The sequence below is a fragment of the Labeo rohita genome, chromosome 11, assembly GCF_022985175.1.
Source record: "Labeo rohita strain BAU-BD-2019 chromosome 11, IGBB_LRoh.1.0, whole genome shotgun sequence".
Taxonomy (NCBI): domain Eukaryota; kingdom Metazoa; phylum Chordata; class Actinopteri; order Cypriniformes; family Cyprinidae; genus Labeo; species Labeo rohita.
Genome location: NC_066879.1, coordinates 21,247,248 through 21,265,569, shown reverse-complemented (window position 1 = coordinate 21,265,569; position 18,322 = coordinate 21,247,248). Strand labels below are relative to the sequence as shown.

Below are 18,322 nucleotides of genomic sequence, written 5' to 3'. Positions count from 1 at the left end.
TGATTATACAAAGACTAGCAAGAAATATTGATGAATTAATTTCACTGGCTTATCTTTCCCAATTGTTTTTAACTTAAGTAAAAAATACAGTAACACAGATTGTTTTTCTTAATATTTTATTGACAATAATTTAAACTCATCAATATTTTTTAAACTTTAAAGTGCTCCTATTATGCCATTTTAGGGTTTCTAATATTGTTTTAGGAGGCTCCTACAATAAGTTTACATGCGTGCAAGGTCAAAAAATGCTTTTGTTTTCTCAAAATATGCATTTAATATTATCTCATTTTCCAGTGATTCATTCAAAGCAGTTCAAATATCAAAGATTCAGTCTCTCTAAACCCCTTTTTTCCATGAGCCTACTCTGCTCTGATTGGTCAGATGTCCCAGTCTGTTGTGATTGGTCAGAAACGATACAACCATTGTCATAGTTTTGTATTTTGAACGCTTGACAGAAAATGTAAACGTCTATTATTTATCATACTTACAGGTTGTGATTCAGTAGAGCCAGCTGGTCCAAATAAACAGGATGCTGAGCCATTTTTCAAGAGCAAACATGTAGTAAATCTCACATTGAACTCTCTGGGATTAGAGTAGAATGATGTGTTTGTGGGCAGAGTCAAGTTATTTATACAAATATAATTATTGCTTCTTAATTTGCATGCTTGAAGTAAAACAGACAGAGAAAGGTTCCAGTGCTCTAGGAGTCTTAAATGACTCTTGTCCAATCAAATTAGAGCACCAGAACTAAGTTTTGAAATGCACTCACATATCCAGTAGCTCCAGTTCACTTAGTCTAACTTGCTCTGGGCTTGTCTGTTGGAAACTTTGCAGTGGAGCATGTACACAGGCGGTTGCAGTGATCCATGAGCACATTAGCTAAGCTGCAGGGAGAATGAAGATGGGTGAGTTATGGAGAAAGAAAGAACCTTGACAGAACAGTGCAGCCTGGAAGAGAGAGAGAGAGAGAGAGAAAGACATAGACCCTAACAAGCTGTAAGGCCCTGGAGACCAAGAGACCACCACAGTGCACAGAAGCAGCTTCAAATGTGTCATTGATTCAGTTGACATTGCACAGAGAGAACGAGAGGGAGAAGGAAGTTTGGACTGTGTGTCCTTTCCTTACATTTAGACTTGTATAAACAGATTGGGTTAGCCTGACAGAGCGATGTGTAAATATTCCCCTGGAGACTTGGCGCAGCTGTAGGCAGAGCGAGGCGAGGCATCTTGGGTATTTGTTGCAGTGGTTCGATCACACTACATTACCGTCCAGCACTGTGTGCTCAGGGTTTCAGGCCAACTGACCCAGAGGTTCGTTCTCATTGTTACTGTCTGTTTAGATGCATTTTTAATGATGCACAGCCCATACTGACAGGAAGTTTGAGCTATTCAGTGTTTTACTGTGTTTTGGGGGTGTGTGTGTGTATACAGAACTGACACTGCAATGTGTGTGTATAGGTCCATCGATCAAACTTTGTATAGCACATTTCCTGTAAACAGAGGAAAACAGATGCAGCATAGTAAATATTATTACTTAGTTTGGCTTATGGACAACAGATCCAAAGCTGTAGCAGTCATAAGATAAGAGAATGTGATATATTTAATATTATATGTATTTACAGATTCTATTTATTAAATGGATAGTTCACCCAGAAATGATCATCATTTATTCACACTCATGGCGTTCCAAACCCATATGATTTTTTCTGTCTTCAGAACACAATTAGCTAAAGATTTTTTTTTTAAATGAAATCTGAGATATTTCTGTCCCTCTATTGACAGTCTGTGCAAAATTTTCTGAATTTCTTTATTAATTAATTATTATATATATATATATATATTTATATATATTTATTTCTAAACTGTTTTAATGGCATGGCAAAAAGCATGTCTAATTAATTGAAATAATGAAATGTGCACAATTTAACAGCAGTTTATTAAAAATTACATTATTAAAGCAATCTGAAACCTGTTTAATTTTTATTATTATTATTTTTTTTTTAAACAAATGTTTTTCATAAATTCCATTTTAATAGTTTCATTACATTTTAATAATCAAAAGCTTCTCTAATTAATTGATTTTATTTAAAAAAAAAAAAGTGTTATTTTATGCATTTCTTTTTTTCTGAAATACTGTGTTGTGTGTTTACATTTTTCTCGTAAATAAATTGTGGGAAATAATTTCTCTGGTAAATAGTCCTTAAAAAATAAAGTTTTATTAATAATGTTATTATTAGTAGTAGTACTATCACTACATTAAGTAATACATTTCTGTCGCAGTTTCTTCAAGTTAAACCAAACTTTTTTTTTGACAGATTGCTGTGAAGACCTTTATCATGATAGTTTTTCTCAAAAAATTCTCACAAAGCAACTATCAGAGCAGTTGTAGAGATTATTTGTGTTCATGTACTCATATATTGAGGCGGCAGAGGCTGGAAACACCATGAGCGTCACTCGCTTCAGTGTGTGTAGTAAATGAAATCGATACATGCAGAAAATGCGAGATTCATATTTAAATAGTATTTTTGTTTTTTAATATTAATAGACACTAGTCTGTATCACGATTTGATTTAAGTGTACTGACCTACTTTTTATTTATTCATCCCAAATTCTGTGACATTCAGTGTTATACAGTTAATTTAATTTTTTTGACTGGATTTGTGCTTTTGTGACACTCTTTACATCCGCTATTGGTTGAAGATACTGATATCCCCACCCCCAAACTTGCACCATTGGTTGAGCCAGTGTTACTGTGCTAGGCAGGATGCTTAAACAAACAGCATTGTTTTATCACAACAGAGCTCCAGTGTTTACACTTTTTGCTGAATTCAACCTGCTAAGCTTTCTTTTATTTGTCTCTGAATATTAGACGTTTGATTTTAAATCGAAAAGTTGAATAGAGCTTGTGAGTATTTCTGTCAGTGCTTGTCTCTCTGTCGTTGTCCTCCACTCGCCCTCGCCGCCACAGGACGTCTGAGTTTACAGCGCCACAACATATGGCTCGTACATGGGATTATTCCACCTCTGTCCTTTCTGTCACTCTCAAAACTTCCCTCTCTTTCACCCCTCTATAACCCCCAAAACTAAACCGAAGACTAAAAAAGCATGTAGAAACCCCTCAGCTCCGGTCTCTATGCCTCTTTGAGGGTCTTTGCATCAATGCAGGTGGACTGAATAGGTTTGGGGGGCGGGTTGAGTTCAGGAGAAGTAGGGGGAAAGGGCTTTATCTGTCGCTCCGATAACTGGAGTTTCATGGTGCCGCCTCTTTTTTTATAGAAATGCTAATCTGAGGCAGCGGCACCAGTCATTAGGGGCTTTTGTTCGGGGGGCAAAGGGGATCTCGAGAGATGTTGGGGGTTGAGGAAATGAGGTTTGGCTTTCTTTTAATTCTTCTCTCGGTCTATATATGAGTACTTTTATCTTTTCGCTTTTCTCTTTATCTTAACCATGTTTTCCCCGCACACATTTGTCTTAATCAGTAACCAACATCAGTTCTCCATATCAGGGAGGCCTGCGGCCTAAACAGGGAATGTATTGATTGGTTGAAGTAAAGCAAACGCAGTTTGCGAGAAATGACACATAGCCAGGTATATCTTTGGGTGTGGTTTCCAGGTGTTGGCAGGGTGCTCAATGTCAGTTTAAGCCAAGGCCTTAAGGACTTTTCTGCCGACGATGGATTTACAGCTGTTTTTCTGCGGTAAGGATGTGGCGGAGGGCAACCGATCCAAACCGACTGATTGAGCTGATCGGTCCTGACATGACTGCCAATGTGTGCTTGATTCGTATCTGTGACGGCTGGGAAGAGGAATGCGGGTTTGTTTGGTGAGTTGCTCTTGTTTGTGTTTGACATTTGTAACGCGCCGAATCGCTCTCAGCAGGCTTTTCTGAGGTTAGATGAAGAGCTCTGTAATGCTGGGAATGGCTGCAGTATAATTACATTTAACTGTCAGTGGGATAGATGTCCTTCAGCAGTGAAAGCGGTGTTTACACACTATTTTTCTTTCTTTTTCTGCATTTGCATTGTGTATTTAGTTTTAGTGAAAGCTTTGAGGGATGCTGTAGAGATGTAGTGGGCAGTTTTGGAGTGCTTGTGTTAGCAATGGCTTACAATGAGTCCATCCACCAACTAGTCCATTATCGTTTTGTTTTATGATAATTTATTCAAAAACACATTAAAAATACAGTTCATGAAGTAAATAAAATTTAAGGGTGATACAACTGTCCCAAAATCATAAAAAGGGTATTTACAAAACATTTTTAGTAGTTTATTTTGGGATAATCATGTTGTTTTTGCAAAAATAAATAGATAAAACTACTTCACTGCTTAGTAATGACTTTTTATTAAAAATTAATATTAACTTTAGCTGTTAGTTTGTATTGGGCTGCACAATTAATTGAATTTCTAATCTTGATTACATTTACAGATACTACAATTATGTAATCATTCAAAGGCACAATTACAAAAATAAAAAAAAATCCACTTTCTTAAGATGTGTGTGTGTGGGTGTGTGTGAGAGAGAGAGAGTGTGTATTTTTTCTAAAGGTAATCTTAAGGGTTTTTTTCCTCATTGTTTTAATTTTTACATTTTTACTTTTTATATTTAAAGAAGAAGCTATATATAAAAATGTGGCATGCAGTTGCTTCAAACAATGGTATAAAGCCATTCAAAACATCATTCAATGTAAACTGTGATAATCGCACGTAATAATCGCAAATTACAATTTCAAGGGAATAATCGACAATTATGATTTTTGTCATAATCGTGCAGCCCTAGTTTGTATATTAAAACCCTTCAGAAAAAAATCCTTTAAATCCCTTTATGTGTTTTTTTTTTTTTTAATAATCTAGGGCAAACATTATAGTGGGTCATGACCCAGAAGTAGGTTGCAGATTTGTTCTTATGACATTGGGAAAAACACTAACAAGCTTTAAAAAAAAATGCTGCTAACCACAGTTATTATGATAGCTAAAATGCAAAGTAAAGCTTTAAATGATTAGTCGCGAATCAATTCAAAATGAGTTTGTTCACGTACTACATGTGTATATATAAATACACACATAAATGTATATATTAATGAAAAACATGTTAGATTTGTATGTAAAATATTTATATATAATATAAATTATATGCAAGTGTTTACGTACAAATACATACAATACTTTTATATTTACAATATATTTTTTAGAATATATACACATGTGTGGGTTTTTATATATACATAAAATACACAGTACACAGACATATAGTATGCAAACATAAACTTTTATTTTGAATCGATTAATCGTGATTAGTCGCGACTAATACAAATACTTATAATTTAAATAGAGTAGAAAAAAGTTTACTTATTTTGTTTGCATCAGATTTCTCCAGTATTTTTTATCAAATTATTAACAGCAGTGCAGATACACATATGGTTGGGGAGTAATCGCAAATTAACAGAAACATTTTTCATATTATTGCGTAATACATGTATATGCCCCTTTAAAAGTGTGCTAGCAGTCTGACTAAGTCTGACTGATGCAAATGAATATTTATTATTAATTACTGTAAAATACGATAATGAATAAATTACACTTTAGTGTTTTTAAGAACATTTTGTTACTTTTGTTCTCACTTGATGTGCAGTGTAAAATCTGGCTCTGTAAAGCCAGTTGAGAAGCACAATTCAAAGCGATGCTGGTTAAAGGTCATATTTTTGCTAAGTCTGAGGAGTCCAGGTCTTTTTATTCAGCTGTGAGTGTGCGTGTGTGTGCGTTGTTTAAGGTATTTGGCGGGGATGGTGCAGCAGGGTGTGTGTGTGTGTGTCTCTTCGGCTGCTGTGAGGAGCTCAGAATGCCAGATGGTGCTTGTTAAACTCAAAAAGCTCTCCCACTCTCGACTGGAGCTCCGCGGTGTGGACCACATGCTGTCTGGAATGACCAGCCTCAATTCAGACAGGCAGAATTCTCCAACACCCAAAGCTACCTGCTGCTTCGGTTTTCTCACAGGCCCTTTCAGCCTCTCTTTCAAGTGCAGCATGTCGTCAGAAACTCGCGGTGAATGAAGGTTGCCGCTTGAGCGCGAGAAGAAATTAGTTCAGCTCTGGGGGACAATGCAGTGCTGCTTCCACAAAGATGCCCGCTGCTGTCCAAACCCATAGAGGGACGACTTGAATGAGAAAAACAAGGAGGCAGTGTGTTTCCACCGTGTAGTCAGGTTTGTGAAAGACCCTCGGCCTGTTTGCTCCCACTGACCTAAAAGAAGTTGGAGTTGTGTCATCGATTGCTGTTGAAACTCGACGTGCATGTGCGAAACAACCAGTCCCTACATGTTTATTTGTGTCTGGTCCTGTCCTGTGAATGTGTTTCTACCCTTTAGTGTTGTCAGTAGGTGAACCGCAGAAATCGAAACTCCTGTCAAACTTTCAACACGTTTGTCATTCGCCCTGCAGCTGTACACGATCTGAACGAGCTTTTGCTTTATTCAGATTTTAATTAAACGAGGCACTAGGCCGAATCGCCCTTTATGCGGCTCCTAAACCCTCATTGATGCGTGTGAAAAGGAGGATTTGTGTCTGTACAAAAGGCTTACATAAACTCTTAACTCTACTTTTTTAGCTGCTAGCTGATGAGCATTGTTCAAATAAGCCCTTTTGGGCCTATGCCAAGACTTCTGCTGTTTAAAGGGCTGAAGGGTTGGAGGTTAATTTACCTTATGGCCTTGTTTAAGATGCCCCCGTATAAGGTTCCATTACGCATAAGATTGGTGTCGTTTGTGGTCCAAGTGTCATATGGAAGATATTAAATGGGTTAAAATTAGGATAACTTATCCTTAACACAGCTCATTAGCCAAAATAGTTGGGTTCATTTGTAAAACAGTGAATGTGTGTGCCAGAAGCATACTTACTATGCAAGTGTGTAAATGCTTGGGCAGTGCATTGCACGTTAGCAGCCTATTGTACATAATGTTACAGGATGGTATTTATTATTCTTTTTTTTTTTTTTTTTTTTTTTTTTTTTTTTTTTTTTTTTAGATAATTGGCATTGGCAACCATGTCTGTGTGGCTGATTAACACGAGTGTTAGCTTGTCTTGTGTCAGTTTCCAAAAATACCAGTGAGGTTTGAATGGTATTTATTCATGGATGGTAACAATAAAAAAATAGTGTTAATATAATTTCTGTAATTTTATGTGCTAATATACTAATTTCTGTCTAATTTACTATAATTAAAAATGGCGTATGTTAGGGCTGGGCGATATGACCAAAGATATATATCACAATATAATTATTTTTGCTTTAAATTAATTCTTTATGGTATCAAAATTTTTGTAATTTTTGTCACCAGTGCCAGTAATGCAATAAATTAATACTAGCCTAAATTAAAACAAACCAAAGACAAGTCAGCAGTTAAACTACAGTAGAACAAATAAATAAGAAATGCTACATACATTGTATGAATTAATCAAATGTATAAAAACACTGCATATTCTTCACTGTGCAAATTAGATATACATATTCTACCTATTAAAGTTACAAAAGTGATATAGTCGAGCAGCAAGAGATTTTCTTTTGTTGTTTAATTAACATGAATGACAGACAGCAGGAATATTAGACTGCTGTCACTTTAAGAGCTACCCTGATCCAATATACTATTACACAAGCGTTTTCTTTATCAGCTGTTTGCTTTCACTTAAGACCTAAATTACTGTGTTTATGAGCATAAAGACGAGCATGTTGACACATACAAGTATGTGTATTTAACCATTCAAAGCCTATAAAGCGGCGAAAATAACTCAACACTCCCGGCCTCTCAGACAGCACATGCAAATAGCGAAAAATATTCTCTGTCGCTTCTTATTGCATTTTAACGGCTTAAAATCACTTGTTTTTAAACCACAATGCTTAAAAACACATGCAAATGAAACACTGAAAAAACTTAAATGAATTTAAAGTAAACTTTTCCACGCAGTTAGTTCAGGTTCATGCAACAAGACTAAAACAAGTAAAACAAGGCTCAACAAAACGATATTTGTTTAATTGAACTTGATTTAGTCTTGCTGTATGTATCTGAACTAATTGCGCAGAAAAGTATTTACTTAATTTAATTAGGTTCACTGGACAAGATTTTTTTTTTTTAAATAATTAGCAGAAACGCATGTTGGCATGTAATCTCAAAACTTCTCCAGACTTCTCAAGAAATCTCCAAACCTCTTCTAAATCTCAAAAATAACTCCCCATTACATGTAAATGAACTCTAACATGTAATTTTCTTTCATTAAAAACTTAAAATGACCATTTTTGTCAAAATATTTCCCTCTTATGCCAACAAAAATGATTTGTGTAGTCCCAACACAAAACCATTCTGGTCTCAAGGCGAAAACGTACCTGTGAGAACTTTTTCACGAGACACAAAATATGTACCAGTAAGTACAAATCACTGCAGTTTCCAACAGAAATTAGCACTAGAGGCGATAAAACAGCGAGCACTTGTAAACGTTTTTGTACAGTTATGATGACAGCTCCATATGTTTCACTTTCTGGTGTTCTAATGCTACCTATCTGATTATAACGCTGTATTTTTAATACAGTAAGGGTAGGTTTAGGCTTGGGGTAGGTGTACGCGACAGGATAGCACAAATTGTCAGAACACTGGACGTAACAAGCTTGCTCGGTAGCGCAGTTGGAGCGTAATCCTTGGGTACGAATCCCGTGAAAAACATGACTCAAGATGAAAGAGCTGAAGATGAGAGAGAGAATATTATTTGTGTTTGCTAAACTTAACAGATGGGTAAGTAACCCAGCTGCTTTAAAATTTTAAGTTGATTCAAGTCAAATATCTAAGTTGTCACTTAGTATAATTTAACATTTCAAGTTGAATAAACTTAAAATTTTTTATTGAACTTATTTATTGAACTTAAAATTTTAAGGCAGCCAGGTTACAAATTATTTTAAGTTGACTCGACAAATTGTTTTTTACGGTGTAGATTTACTTGGTTCATTATTGGATGAATCAGTGTTTTTGAGTTAATGATCAAAGACACATTATTAACGGCCCCCTTTCGCCATCTACTGGCATAATAACGTAATCGATAAATCTTTAACATTATTTGGAATGTCAACTTAACTTTCAAAAGGATGATTGATTTACTCTATTTTAATCTCTACCGTACATAAACCGAGTTTATATCCAGACTATGAACTTTTATTCCAGTACTTCTGTGATTATTTGAATGTTTGTAGCAGAAATAATCAACTGTGTGGTTGAAAAGACTGTGAAACTGTTTCATTCATATACATGACAGTCTCTTTTAGGTCAGCGGCAGAACCGCATATAGGCGATAGGCGGGAATCGAAATATTAATTTCACAATAAGTATCCGATTCTGGAATCGGAATCGGAATCGATTTTCGATACCCAACCCTAGATTTAGGTGTAGTGCAGATGGTACATTATTTTAAAACTTCACAGAGCTTTGGAGTTATAGCGCCACTCAATGGACATTTCAAGCCAGAACTGCGGTGACATGTACAAAACCAACGTCACATCACAACGTGGTTTGTGCCGGAAACTAACAATAACCTTCACCTAGCCACCCCTAAACCTACCCCTTACAATAATGCAAAAACTAATTATTGTAAAGTACATCTGTATACCATCTATGTTTTACCATAAAATCTGTTCAGGGGAAAAGAAAAACAAATTTGTTTTTAGCGCCACTCAGTGGACATTTCTGTTGGAAACTGCAGTGATATGTACTTATTGGTACGTATTCCGCGTCTTGCGAAAATGTTCCCACAGGTACGTTTTCGCCATGAGATCAGGTTGGTTAAAACGCCCGTGGCATTGCTAAATGTACTAATTTGTATTATGAATTGCTGACATGTTTAGCTAGAAGCGCTTGTGTTCCCTTGCTTGCGTACAGTATGTTTCAGGCCTAGAGTGTTTGAGGAAAAATGGGATCCAGAGGAGGAGGTGGGCGTCCCCCATGTTTAAATCCAACTGGCTGCGAGGCAAAATATCTCAATGATAATGCAAGGCTGTCTCCTCTACTTCAGTCGCAGCTGAGAATGAGGGAAAATTTGTCTAAACAAGGACAATTCCAGATGTTATTGATAAGATCGACAATGAGTACATGAAATACCGTGTTCGCAGATTGTGTCATTAAAAGGACTTTATCTCTCATTGGGCCGGATGCCATAAACTCCATCACAGGCAGTCGTGTCTAGTGTAGCAGATGCTGACTGGCTGTCTGCGTTTGCGGCTGTCTGACTCATTTTAACAGCTGATACACGTTATCCAGGTCAGTCAAAGCCAAAAGCGGAGTCTGAAGTCATGAATGCGTGTGGGGGAAAAGTGTTTTCTCGCACATTGGCTTATCAAGGGCCTTTTTTTTCCAAATTAGGAGGGGTAGAAGCAGTCAAGCTGTGAGCTTTTAGCATGAAATTATGGGTCTTCCTTCTTGTTAAAGTTCTGGCAATGAAAATGACAAGATCTTGACATGTTCTGGCACACAAGCCTGCATTCCTCTGTGGAACTTGCCAACTAGAGGTCAAATCGCTTTGCAAAATACTTAGGAAGTAGTCATATCTGGGCTCTATCATACTGTTAATGATGGAAACGAGGGTTATTGTATTTCAGCCAGAACACTGACCCAATTCTAAACCACAGCCCTTTCTCACAGGCCGTTCCCCGTCTGTTTGCTCACTGTTGGAGGGGTGTGTTTGTTTGGTAAACACCTGGAAATTATATTAACCCAAATGGTAAAGGTCAGTTGCTGTATTCCCTTCAGAAAGCCCCCTCAGTGCACCCCCCCCGGGGTCTAACCTTTCAACTCGTGCCCACGCTGGCTGTGAGGGTGTGAGACCTGCCTTTTGTTTGTTTATTATTCTTCGCCAATCTCTCATTGGGTCTGTTCCTTTTCCCCTTTTTCTCAGCATTTACATCCTCTCATGTAGTTTGCAGTACAGTTAGCCTTCGGCTTTTCATTGTAAAGGTGACATTTTGGTTTTGTGAAACTAAATCAAAATACAGTGAAAATACAAGTTGAAGATATAAGTTGAAGATAAATCAACCAAGTGCTGAATTACTTGATGTTTTTTTTTTCTGTCTTTTAGTTATGATTAAAATAAATAGTTTTTTTTTTTTTATATATAAAATTGTATTTTATTATAAAAAAATTATTTTATAAATGTTATTTTATTTTATACATTTTTATTTTATTTTAAAAATTGTATTTAATTTTATTTTATAAAATTGTATTTTATTTTGTTTTATACATTTTTATTTTATTTTATAAAATGTTATACATTTTTATTTTATTTTATACAATTTTATACTATTTTTTTACATTTTTATTTTATTTTATTTTATTTTATAAACCACAAAACTACCACAAAAGAATGAGCTGCTTTTATTTTATACATTTAATTGTATTTTATTTATAATAAAAATATAGATAAATAAAACTTAATTATTTCTTTTTAGCTTCTATTTTAGTTATGACAAGTTTATTACAATAAAAACAAAATAGTATTTTATTTAGTATCATTTTATTGCATTGTGTTTTATTATTTAATGGTTGGATGGCAGGGCTGGTTAAAAAAATTTGATTCTCATTTTTACGAAACAGTTGTTTTCCGTTAATGAACAGAACATTGTAGCGCACTTCCTTTCCAATAAATCGCAATAAGCTTTGTGCTTTATTACTTGGATATGAAAGTCTCAGATTTCAAATTCTGTCCATTTTTTTATAATATTCAAACAATAAATGTCGTTTTGCGCCTGTAGTTCGCTGTAGCGCCTTAGTTCAATAGAATGGGAAGTGCAAAACACGTGAACTGATCATCTCTTTTGCTTTAATACCAGTTACAGAATGAAATAAACATGAATGAATGAACATCCAAAGGACGTCAGTATGACAGCTTGTAAACAATATCACGTAATGTCACATTTACCTCAGGAAAAAACATATTCAGTGACCGTAAACTTGTTAGTCGGCTAGAAAACTCTAGGCTGGAGCATTTTGCTAAATATATGCACTGTATGACATATTCATTATAATTTTTTTTTTCGTTCTTCAATATTAAATTTATGTTTGAATAAATCTGTCAAGTTTTCATGAAAGCCACTATTTAAATGTTTATATTTCAAAAAAAAAAAATTGGAGTTGGTTTATAATCATGTAATTGTGAAGTTCTTACTTTATTTTTCTAAAAATAATAATCTGTTGTGTAATTTAAGCGTTTTTATACCAATCGGTTAATTTTAACCTTGAATATAGTAATGTAGTCCCAGCTGAATTTCATGTTTATTTTCTCCTTGAGAAAATTTGCCATATACTGTTATTGATGTATATCCAGAATAATTGATATTGTATTGAATCGAATCACAAGCTTGTGAAAAAACAGCATTTGCAAGTCAAAGACCTTCATCCATCTATCCATGATTGTCTTAAGGACTTTAGACTGTGCTAGCGAACTCTGTGCTGAAATATCCATGAGAAACAGTACTGGAGTTTCCTGCATGCCGTCGCTTGGAATAAATCCAGAAGTGTTCGTGGCATGTGAGGCATTAGGCCACATCGGCTCCTGGCTCTTGTTATAGTGCCTCTAGCACTGGAATGCATAAGCGCCAAAGAGACTCCGTCCTTACTCCTAACAAGGAAAGGGAAATGAGAACACAAGACCTCCCAGCAGCGTCTCACGAATGAGAAATGTAGGTGAGCTCAGGGCTGAAGCGAAAGAGCCTGGAAAGCTTTGACAGCATCTGACAGGGTGTGCCCATGTAGGGTGTTCACTGAGGCTGATGTCAAAACTTTCTGGTTCTACTAGGTGTCTGCTCACCCCAGTTACCCTGCTGAAACTGCAGGGCTCAATTTTCTCGATCCTCCTGTCAAAGTCGTCCTTTTGTTTTTTTCAATAAAACCCAGGAGCCAACAAAAGTGGACAGGAACAGGGCAGGAAGCAATAATCCATTAGGTGTAACCTTGTAGCATTGATTTGTGCTTAGGAAAGTCTCAATTTACTGCAGAAATGGTGTAAAGTTTTTCAGTGTTTTGATTACTGAAATATAACACAGTGGGGACTGAAAGTGATTTGAAGTAGATTTTAGATTACGCTACCAGTCAAAAGTTTTTGAACAGAAAGATATATATATATATTTTTAAAGACGTCTCCTCTGCTCACCAAGTACATCAAAAACAGTTTTTTAAAAACTTTTTACAATTTAAAATAACTGTTTCTATTTGAGTATGTTTTAAAATTTAATTTATTCCTGTGATCAAAGCTATTTGGAGTTAATTTTTCTTTTTTTTTATTATTTTTATCAATATTTAAAACAGTTGAGTATTTTCAGGATTCTTTGAGTAGAACGATCAAAAAATCAGCATTTATCTGAAATAAAAAGCTTTTGTAACATAACTATACCATTCTAAAACTTGGAGTCAGTAAAATTTTATTTATTTTTTGGAAATAAATTATAGAATTTTTTTTATTTAGCAAGGATGCTTTAAATTGTTCAAAAGTGATGATAAAGACATTTATAATGTTCCAAAATATTTCTATTTCAGATTAATGCTGTTCTTCTAAGCTTTCTGTTCATCAAAGAAACCTGAAAAAATTATACTCCGCAGCTTTCAACATAATAATAATAATAACAATACATGATTTTTGCGCAGCAGATCAGAATATTAGAATGATTTCTGAAGGATCTTGTGACTGGAGTAATGATCCTAAAAATTCAGCTTTAAAATCACAGGAATAAATGACGCTTTTAAAATATATTAAAATAGAAAGCGGTTATTTTAAATAGTAAAAATATTTCTAAATTTGACTGATTTTGCTGTTGTTTGGAGCAAATAAACAGGCTTGGTGAGCAGAAGAAACATTAAAAATCTTACTGTTCAAAACTTTTGACTGGTAGTGTATTTTTCATAAAATAGAAATCTCACCGAAGCCAAGATTGTGAGATAATAGGTTGTAATTACCTTTTTTCATTCAAAAAGCATAAAACAGAATTGCAAGAAAAAAATCATTTGCATAAAAAGTTGATTTTAACTTTTTACAATTTCTGAATTTCTCATTATTTAGTATTTGCCTCATTTACTTCAATGACAGCAGGGCTTGATCTCCACATGTTTGTGCAAAACTTAATGTTTATATTTTAAGCATGATTTGAGATCCAAAAAACTTCTTTTGCAACTTCTTGTCCATGTTACAGATTTTGTTATTTGGTTTGTGACCTAGAAATAGTGCAGAATCCTAAATATTTTGTTGTTTTTCTTCATCTAAAACCCTTAAACTTTAATTATTTGGATTTTCACAGCCTTATTAGATTTTGAATTTCAGATTCCCAGTATGCACTTTTGGAACTTTTTACGTGTGGGTTGGATAGACGGGGACACTCTGCGAGTGTGGCATTGACCTCCTTTCCTGCATTTCAAAGCCCACGTCTCAAAAAAGACTGCTGTGCCTGTCAATCATCCCGTAAAGAGTGACGTAGTTTGAGTTTAAGTACCATTCAATGAACCAAATTTGTTTTCTGAGAAAACAATCAAAACGTTGTGGATTTATTACCTAACATCATATAAGAGTGTCCATGTAAGCTGCTTATTCTGATTGTGGAGAAAACCTCAGCTTGAGTCATGCATGTCTGGAAATGGATATTTCTAACAAAAGGGGAAAAACCCTTAGTTCAAATATTCCCTCATATCTTCCACCCTATCAAACCCTGGGCAGACAGGGACTCCTTTTAACTTCTGTGGCTGTTGGAAATGATAGACGGGCCAGTGTGGTCACAGTCCTCGCTATAGATCCAGCTGTCTAAATAGATTGGGTCAGTGTGTCTTTGCAGTGGGCGATGATAGCGATGATGAGCTGTGTTGTTTGGGCGGCACGGCGCATGTGAGCAAGCGTTTGAAAGCAGGGGACCGGCTCATAATGGTAATCAATGACCTGTACAGGAACTGCAGCTGGACGTAGGGCGTTGGAGGGGACAGGATTGGCCATTTGCCTGGCTCTGAAGCCCAGCGGGAGATGGTGGGAGGGAGCCTTTCAGATGTGCAATTTGTTGTTCTCTCAAGCCTTTGCTAGTGCTTGATGCACTACTTCTCTTATGTTTCTTGTTTTGGATAAGGCTGATTTATTGGGAGACTAATGTGCTAATACCTCAAAAGACAGTGTTCACATGGTTATAACATGCATTTCCATTTATTTCAAAGTAAACCGCTCCCAAAACAGATATTCGTATCTTAGGGATCACAGTAATGTTGTATATCTTGGAGGACAAACAGACCTCCTTCTGACATATGAATTTTTAAAACCACAGAGGATTCACAGTACGATGTGAATAATTCATGTGAGTTACATTTGATGTTCTTTCAATGATTAAGACGTGAGTTTAGACTGAGTGTAGCTATGAGGTATGGATATTAGATTATGGTTTTCAGACTTTCATGTGAAGCTCTGGAATAACAATAATAGTAAAAAATTCATACAACAAATACTGCCATTGTATATTTTTAAAGTTGTATGTGTGTGTGTATATATATATATATATATATATATATATATATATATCACAATGCAGTAATGATAATGGCAGTTTTTGCATTATGGTAATGAGAATTGACAATGTGCTAGGGCTGTCAAACAATTAATCACGATTAATCGCATACAAAATAAAAGTTTGAGTTTGCCTAATATGTGTGTGTGTACTGTATGTAATTATTATGTATTTATAAATACACACAAATTAATGTAAACTTAAGGGAAATATGTAAAAAAAATGTTATGTGTATATAATATAAATTATATAAAAATTATAATAAATACATACACTTGTAAATATTTCTTAAGTATATACATGAGTGTGTTTGTATTTCTATATACATAATTACACACAGCACACACACATATATTAGGCAAACTCAGACTTTTATATTGTATGCGATTAATCGTTTGACAGCCCTACGATGTGCATAATTCGAATGTAAAAAATAAATAAATAAATAAAGATGTTTTCCTAAAAGTTGCTAAAAACATTTTTGTGTTTAAAATATGTGCAAAATATAATTTATAATTTATTACTTTGCTTCTGGTGTGAAGAATTCTAGACATTCTGCCATTTTTGTAAGGCTCACCCTATCACTTGCTAGGATATCAAAGCCTTGTGTTGTTTTGTAAAAGTGAGACTCCCTACATGTTGCATTTCCTCTTTAAAATTTAACAGCATTTTTTAATAATGAAACGGCTTGTCATTTGTGCACGTATTATTTATCTTTTTTCTGATGCCTGATACTAAGTTTAGCCTGACAGGCCTCTCTGTTCATGCCATGTTCAGTTTAAGCCAAGGTTCAGTGCTGCTGAGAATGTTTTTGATCATCCAACTTTTGCATTTTAAATTTTTGATTACACCGACTTTTTAAAAGCAGTAATACCTCTGTATCTCCCCTGAGAATGAACATGCGTCACTTTGTCGAAATGTCAGTGTCTTTTGATAAATATTTAACAGATTTCCCCCTTCGCTTTATCTAGACATCAGCTGAAATGGAATGTTGTTTTATAACAGGAGTTAGGATGTTATGATTAAAGATTATGAAAACAATTGTTTTCTTGGAATAATATGCTGCCATGAATTGTGTATAATAAGACAAATGCAATGTAAGGTCAGTTTGGTTTTTATGTTGACATTAAATCACAGCTCTGAATCCAGTGAATTTCCAGTGTATTGCAATTTGAAATGCAAACTTAAATGTAGTGGACAGCTGGTGTTGACGCTGACACAAAGATGTGTTTTTTTTGGAGGCAGGGTTAAAGGTATTGGGGTCAGTGTGTATGTAACAGACAGTCAGGGCTGTGCGTCCAAAACACATTATTAATAAACGCCAGTTTAATCAGCTTTCCTTTCAAAGGATTATTTTTAGGTTGTTGAATTTCACAGCGCGTACCCGTGGCAGCGTCTGTCAGTACTGTAATTTTATACTCTCTTCCGTTCTCACTAGTACTTTATTTTTGGATGATATGATATTGGAAAGCTCTTTCACTGAAAGCAGTCTCTGAGTTCATGGCACTAAACCAGTGTTTTTTTGCTTTTTTTTGGTCCAGGACCTAGATTTTACATTGGATATCAAGTGGTGTCCCAAAACAATACCAAAATCAATACACATGTTCTTAAATCATATACACTACCAGTCAAAAGTTTTTGAACAGTAAGATTTATAATGTTTTTTTGTTTGTTTTTTTAAGAAGTCCCTTCTGCTCACCAAGCCTGCATTTATTTGATCCAAAGGATATAGCAAAAACAGCAAAAATCATCACTTTTGATCAATTTAAAGCATCCATACTAAATAAAAGTATTAATTTCTGTAATTTCTTTCCAAAAAATAAAAATAAATAAATAAAATAAAAATAAAATAAATAAAAACTCCAGGCTTTTGAATGGTATAGTGCATAATGTTAATGTTTTTTTTATTTCAGATAAATAATAATAATAATAATAAATGTTTCTTGAACAGCCAATCAGCATATTAGAATGATTTCTGAAGGATCATGTGACACTGAAGACTGGAGTAATGATGCTGAAAATTTAGCTTTGATCATGGAAATAAGTAAAAATAGTAAAAATATTTCCCAATATTACTGCTGTTGCTGTATTTTAGATCAAATAAATGCAGGCTTGGTGAACAGAATTCTTTAAAAACACTAAAAATCTTACCGTTCAAAAACTTTTGACTGGTAGTGTATCAAAATGTATTGAAATTACTGTGAACTTTATAAGCCAAGTGTTACTGGAATAGATTTAAGTAACAATGTTTTATTTAATTTATGAGTTGATTTGATGTACAAAGATTCATATGCCTGTTTATTTTGCAGTCCTAACAATGTATGATTTTATTAATTACATTGTTAGGGTTAGGGTTTTCTGTTTGAGAGCCACTGAACTCAGCGGAAGAACTGAGTAGAGAGGTTAATGTATTGGTAAATCATAATTTGTCATTTTCAGAATTTTTAGGCAATTCATTCTGATTAAATACTCCAGCTCGAATCTTGTTGCTATTTGTGGAAAAAGGACATAAAAAGATGACCATCTGTCAAGTACTTTCAAATGCAAATTATGTAAATGAAACAAAAATTGCATTGTTTTTGTTCAAAGTTTTGTTAACACCTCTTGAAATAGCCATGTTGAATATCATTACAGCTCAACACTGAAGAGAAAGTGGTCTGGATCTGTTCTGCTATTTATTAGAAGTAGCAAAGTGCCTAGATCACTAATGCTTTTTAATTTAGATTTCTATCTCTAATTAGTCTGTGCAGGAAGGTCAAAAAAGTGGTACATTTGCTATAT

General features: G+C 34.7%; 1 protein-coding gene across 1 annotated transcript in view; it reads left to right on the top strand.

The window, feature by feature from the left end:
- The window catches only part of sipa1l2 (signal-induced proliferation-associated 1 like 2), an 82,541-nt gene that overhangs the window by 18,588 nt on the left and 45,631 nt on the right, over positions 1 to 18,322 (top strand).